The sequence below is a fragment of the Python bivittatus genome, unplaced genomic scaffold (assembly GCF_059951505.1).
Source record: "Python bivittatus isolate LINGU-HERP-01145 unplaced genomic scaffold, Pbiv_v1 ctg000350_np1212, whole genome shotgun sequence".
In the NCBI taxonomy this organism is placed as follows: domain Eukaryota; kingdom Metazoa; phylum Chordata; class Lepidosauria; order Squamata; family Pythonidae; genus Python; species Python bivittatus.
Window position 1 is genome coordinate 34204879 of NW_028277074.1, and position 7011 is coordinate 34211889.

Here is a 7011-nt window from a genome sequence, read left to right on the forward strand (position 1 = left end):
GTTCAGTCCCATGAATATATTATTATTATTTAATATTCACTTTTTATTAAATATTAAATATTTAATAATATTTATTAAATATTTAATAATGTTTAATAATAAATTTAACAAATAAATTGCATTTATTGTATTTATTATTACTATTTATTTATTCATTTATTATTATTAATAATAATTAAATACATAAACATTTATTGCAAATATTTCATAGCATCCTATCCCAAGATTCTAGGCAGTTTACAAACATAAGCACAGGACAAAATACCATCCAAACCAATAAAGCTGCTTTCATAAGATCCCAATAGAAGCTTATGTTTACAACTAGGCTTCAAATGCCAACTTCTAAAGTATATGGCCTTGAGGAAGGCCAATAGCGATGGAGCTGAGCTTCCTCAGGGGAGAGATTTCTAGATCTAGAACCACGAGGCCACCATGGAGAAGATCTAGGTTCCTGAACAGGTTTGAGCCTTCTTAGGTCTTGACATCTCTCTCTCTCTCTCTCTCTCTCTCTCTCTCTTATAACAGCTTTATTATTTTTTAAAAAAAAGGAACAATAAAAATTAACAAAAACTAATATTGAGAGAAAGAATAAGAAAAAGAAAACTGAAAAAAATAGTAAAGATCAAAAGTACAGAAAAGAAAAAGAGAGAAATAACAAAATAAAAAAAAAAGAACTGACTTCCAACTCTCCTTGTAATAGATATAAGTAACAATATGCATCAAACTTTTACTATAAATTTGAAAGTACAGTAACTTCCATTATTTCTATTAACCCATATTATTTCTAATAATCAAATCTACACAACATAATTTCATTTTTTTCTGTTTCCCACAAAAAGTCCAAAAAAGGTTTCCATTTAACATAAAAATTACACAGTATCTTATCTCAAATCAAAGCTGTCAATTTCACCATCTCAGCCAACTCCATTGGCTTCACCATCCATTCTTCCACTGTAGGCAATGTCTTATCTTTCCACCTATGTGCATATACAGTAGAAGCCTTACTGCTGTTATCATATAAGGTCTTGACATCTCTTCAGAGTCTTTATGGTATATTCATGGACATAGGGATGCGGGGGACGGCAAGAAATGAACCACCCAGACACATTACAGTATAGGACTATTCCCTTCTCTTCTCTCTACTAATTAGTATATCCAGTTCCCCTAATCTCTCTTTGTAAAATGTTTCTAGCAATTAAATAGAGCTTTCCCAAAGTAGACATCTCAGTTGTGCTCCCCATCTCAACAGATATAATAATAATAATAATAATAATAATAATAATAATAATAATAATAATTTATTAAACTTGTATGGTGCCTGACTCGTAATGATTTTAATTACGATAAATAAATAACGATAAAATTAATAAAACAAAGATAAATGGCAACATAAGGGAGCAGATGTGTTCTGGTGCCCGGGACGTGTACTCACACATCACTTTCAGGGAGCAATGGCTGGGTTGAAGTGGCATTGGCAAATTGCATCATTACTAGGACTACCAGACTGAGCTGCAAGAATCAAAATGTCCACTAGAAGACAGGAAAGATTTATAGTTGTATGTATCTCTTTGCTTCCATCTAGTGGTGGTCCTCATTTGTCTGCTACACTTGCCTGCAGCCCCCTTATGCCAGCTGCTCTGGCCCCCAGCATGACAGCCCAGGCAAATGCCACAGTTTCTCTATGGCCGTGCATTGGTCATGTGGTAGACGGTGAGCAGGTTTAGTTTTTTTAGAAGACTGAAGGTCTGGCCTGTTGGCCCCAAGGCAGCTGCTACCTCTTTCTTGACATTATTGATCCCCCTGTTTTCTACTCTTGTTGCCCTTCTCTCAACCTCTGAACCAGTGTGTCTGAATCTGTCCTAAGCTGTGGTGCCCAGAACTGGAAACAAACTACAGCATATGCTAACGTAGAACAAAGTGTGCTTTGTTTTATGTTCTGCCTTTTTCTCTTTTTGGTACCTTCATGGGTATAAAATCAGCAGTTGGACATCACAGTCTATTTTTCTCCCCATTTTTCTCTTACTTCAAAGATACATGTCTAGGTGAATACATTTTTATTTGCTCTCCTTTGAAAAGGAAAAACATCTAGTTGGGTTGATTTGAAATAAAAAATGCAGGGATCCGATTACCTTAAAGAATATTTTTGTGCTCAGATGCATGGCCTTCATAAAAAAAATGACCTCCATTTATTTCACTTCAGAACTTCTTTTGAAAGAAAGGTAGACGTTAAATGAACAGAATGTGCTATTTGTTGATACTTAATTTAAATCAATTCCTACAACATGGACCAATGAAGGTGAGGAGGGGATTGCTACTTTACTTACCACATCAGTGCACAAGCAAACTACATGAAACTTAATGTGTAATTTCATGCCACGTATTCTCTGTGAGGCCAATAAATTGCTTCCAGAGCTGGTGTGATTTCTTTTAACCATCCTTCTCTCCAAACCTGTTCCATTTCTTCTATATACTGCAAGTCTTAAGGCGATGCACATTATTTGAAGCGACATGTTTAGCATCAACTCTAGTTTAGTCCTAAATAAATAGTAAATCTGCTTAAATTGGTGGTGGTGGTACTGCTGGGTTTGCTTAAATGAAATGAGAAAGAAGGCTCGACAAGTGACATGAAGTTTGCTGTAATCCCTACAGGGCCTGTTTAGATTAATGCACACAAATCACATTGTGAATTATTAATCTTTCTGAACTCCAGGAAGTAATACTCATCTGTATTCATTCTAAAATATTATCTACTTTGAACATTAGTCAAGGCAGATGGTGCCCTCTCATCTATTTTACCTGTCACAGCTCTTCCATTAGCATTCACCAACATCAACAGAGGACTTCAATTGAATAATAACATCTGTTTTGAATTAATGAGGAAAAGATAAAACTTGAGGCGTAGCTAGGGTACTGAAAATAATGCAGCACAGAACCTGTAATCACCCACCAATTTATTTATTTATTTATTTATTTAACAAATACACTCTTCAAATACTGTCTGTTTAACAGAGAAAGATTGCTAAATTTCATTTTAATTTTGCCACTGTGGGATTCTTTCTTCATTTCTCCCAAAAAGTTCTATTATGTGCTGTGTTGTTAACATATATTTTCATTTTTTTAAGCAGTTGCAAATTTGCAGGATATTTCTGTAGGCTAAGATTGTGTTTTACTAACAGTCATTTTCTGAACAAGAACATTTAAATTTTAGTTTCCTCTCTCAGAAATACCATGTCAATTGAATCAATGTCCCAGAATTCTTTGTTCCTTTACAATGTCATGAGGTCCAGGATGGACAGAAAGCACTTGGAAAAAATTAGGAATACCAGAACAACTGATAGTGGGAGCAAGCCAAATAACTTAACAGAATGCTTGGGAAGAGCCCAAGAATATATAAAAAAGCCCAGAAATCTTTAATGAGGAAATTGTTAACAACAAGAAACTGCTGTATACTGACTCAGGCCACTGCTCTGTATAACCCAATATTGTTGGCACAGGTTGTTAGCAGCTCTCATGTCTTTCACACTGAAGATTTCTAACCCTACCAGAAGCAGCTAGAGATTTAACCTGGCTCCAGTAAGCAAAACACGTACTATACCAATGACCTTTTAGGTACATGAGGGAGCAGCTGACAAAAAAGTACCATGAAGTTTTCTGGAGACAAAAAGCTAATTCGATTATGGACCGAGGGTTATGAAAGTAAGAAAGAAATACATGTAAAGAAAAATGAAAGTGGCTTAAGGAAGAATTGCAAAGAACCTTCCAGAACAATTCCTAGAATAGGAACCATTCTTAGAATTCAGACACCTGTAGTTCTAATATTCTCCAGATTTAGAATTTAAATAAAACTGAATTTTTACTTCAGGATGCCTCTCTAAACCTGAGAAGTGTTTCAAGAAGCCAAGATGAAAATAGTTGCTTCTCTGTCTCAGAGAACACACAAAGGAGGGGGAGACAATTCTTTCTTTAGCTTAGAGATAGGGATTATCTATCATTATCCTACAACATCTGGTGAGTCACTGTTTCCCCACTCCTGTTTTAATCTACGGATAGGAATAATTTCTCTGGATGGAACCATGGAAACTGCTGGACCTATGAAAGCAGACTTAACTTTCCACAGGTGCTGGGTGTGAGAAGAAGACAGCATATCTTGGTATGTAACTAAGGCGAGAAAGATAGCTCCCGCCTCAGGATGTGATAGCTTTGATAGTGGTATGGCAAGTCTTTTCTATGTCTCAGGGCAAAATGAAATCACTCTTCCTCCCTTCTAAAGGTAGAAACATATTTAAGAAGTTAAACAGAGGAAAAGTAGCTTATAATTTTTCCTTCCATCATGCTTTTATTGACTGCTGAAGACTTAGACTGGGATGAACTGGAATATGAGTCAGTTTAAATATGGGCCTTAGTGTCACAGAGGTATTATAGCATAATTCTTTATCAAACTTTATCAGTGGGTGGATTAATTCTTTTGCCATGACCCGTACCAGTTATCACGTTTATGGGTCCCCAGATTCCATTGTTTATTCCATCCAGGAGTTTATTCGTATTCAGCTATATTTGCATCTTCTAAATCACTGCTGAGCTGTAACAGGAGCATAACATGAACTCTGTATAAATAAGATGTAAGGTTTACTTTATGATAAAAGGGCTTGACATTTAGTCAAATGATTATATTTCTTAATATGACCTTTACAGTGAAGTAGATTATGGGGAAAATGCAATTTGGAAAATGTTTTCCATGCAAGAATAATAACGGGTTGTGTTTTATAGTGGCTTGTAACATACAAACATACCTAGGTAGTCTTAGGAACAATTAAATAACCATTTTCACCAGTGGGTTGTTTTTTTTGGGGGGGGCACAAATTTGTCTACGCTATTGTAAGTATCCAATAAACTTTTTCCTCCCAACTGCTACAGTATGGCAAATTATGCGGGAGGATATTGTATTCTTGTAGCTCCATCTAGTGTTGCAATTGCATTATTTTTTGCAATAAATTCCTAAAACACCAGCCTTGTAGCAAAAGAATTAAAATAAATTATCTTAAAGATCTCTAAATGCCATTGTAAATTGGATTATTACCAGTACTGATCTGGAACTAAGAAGCTATTTCATCTTTCTTTTTCCACTGATGAAGTATTATTTCCCTTCATACGTGTAGAATGTTTTCTTACACTGTATGAAGCTTGCTGTACATCTCAATGCTAGATGAAATTATACCCCGCCTTTCAGTTTTAAAAATGCCTCTTATTAATAGCATTAAAATAATAATTTAAAGAGCACTTGGTTGGTTATTTGTCACTAATAGAAGTGTACATCCAATCTAAAGTCAAGACTTTCTTCCACAGCCTGCTTTTGCTCAGAAAGATAACTCCCCAGCAGAAGTTGGCCAATAGATTAGGAGGGAAAAATGGTATATTGAATGAGGAGCATTTTAGGGTTACCATACCATCCGGTTGACCACTAGATAGCACAAAGAATTGCAAAGCTCTTTGCTACTACATAGTGGTCATTCAGTTTTTTTGCAGCCCAGATCTGGCAGCCCTAATTATTTGAACATTGGCCCTTTTTTGTAAACCTTTGATGAGATTTCAGAAGAACCAATATCAATAAATACCTCATGTTGCGACAATGTTCTCTTTTTAATGGAGAAGTGTCTTAAGGGAACTGTGCTTGGCCCAGTAATCCACTTTACTGCCAGTGTGGCAAATATTCTTCCAAGTATCACAGTGTAGCTACCACAGCACTGTAATTAATGCCTGTCTTATGCTAGGCTGACAGGTTCCAGGCTGCAAAAAGAGGGATCACCACAAGATGCAGCAGAGATGCAGAAAACTCAGTCTGCTAAGTAGTTGCCTAGATTTTGTAGGTCTGGTAGCCTTTGCTTTATAATATAATCTTTTTATGAGTTAGTTGTTGCAGTGATTTAGAACAGCAATGTGACAAACTGTTTCTCCTTTCAAATAGCTCTGCTTGATATGGAGAAAAAGTATAACGAACTACCTGCTTTATTTATAAGCAATAAAGGACCATAAACTCCGTGCTAATTTTTATTTTACTTTTTGTGCCTTTGAGTCAGTGTTGACTCCTGATGACTGCCTGGACAAGTTTCTGCAGTTTTCTTGGCAAGGTTTCAGAAGTGGTTTGCCATTGCCTTCTTCTTAGGGCTGAGAGAGAGAGATTGGCCCAAGGTGGGACTAGATCTCAGTCTCCCGGTTTCTAGCCTGGTGCCTTAACCTCTACACCAAACTGGCTCTAAAACCATCTTTGAGACTTTTTGGCAAGCAGAAAGATAGGAGATAAATATTTTAAAACAAACTATAAATGCATATTGCTTAATAAGTGCTTAACCAACTATCCATCATGGTATTCCTGATAATCACTTATGACATTCCATTATAGCATCTATACATCTGGAAGTGTTTAACTCCTAATTGTCTCCTTTGTTAAATTGGTTACAGCTATTGAATGATACGGGCATGTTTTCTCCTCCTTTCAATATTGGAAATTGGGGACAGAGATACATGTGGACATTTTCTTATTTCAGCTGGAAACTGCTGTGATCATAAAGTCAAGCGTTTCCCCTTTATCCAATCATTTTGCTAAAGAGTAATCAGAGTATGAATAAATACACATCTGCATTTTGCACTATTCTGAGAGATGCATTTTTTCATGCCAACGCTGGCCTTTGATGTGGATTTTTATAATTGCTTTTTCTAGGTTATCTTTTGGACATTCAAAGCCACATTCTTTTAGATTATTCTTTTCTGCATGTTAGAAGGACAAGAATAAGAAAATAAAATAACATAAAAATAAAATAAAAATAAGAAACCAGCATTCTTAAAATCTAAATATTGTTGTATGATATCAGCAGGTTGTGTACAATTTGGAAACGGTGTATTTTTGGTAACTGAGGAACCTGAACTGCACGAGTGTTCAAAATAGATGTCATATGATAGCAATAGCACTGATTGCAGCTTAGGAGATCTGGGAAGCTAAACAGAGGGCAAATTAAA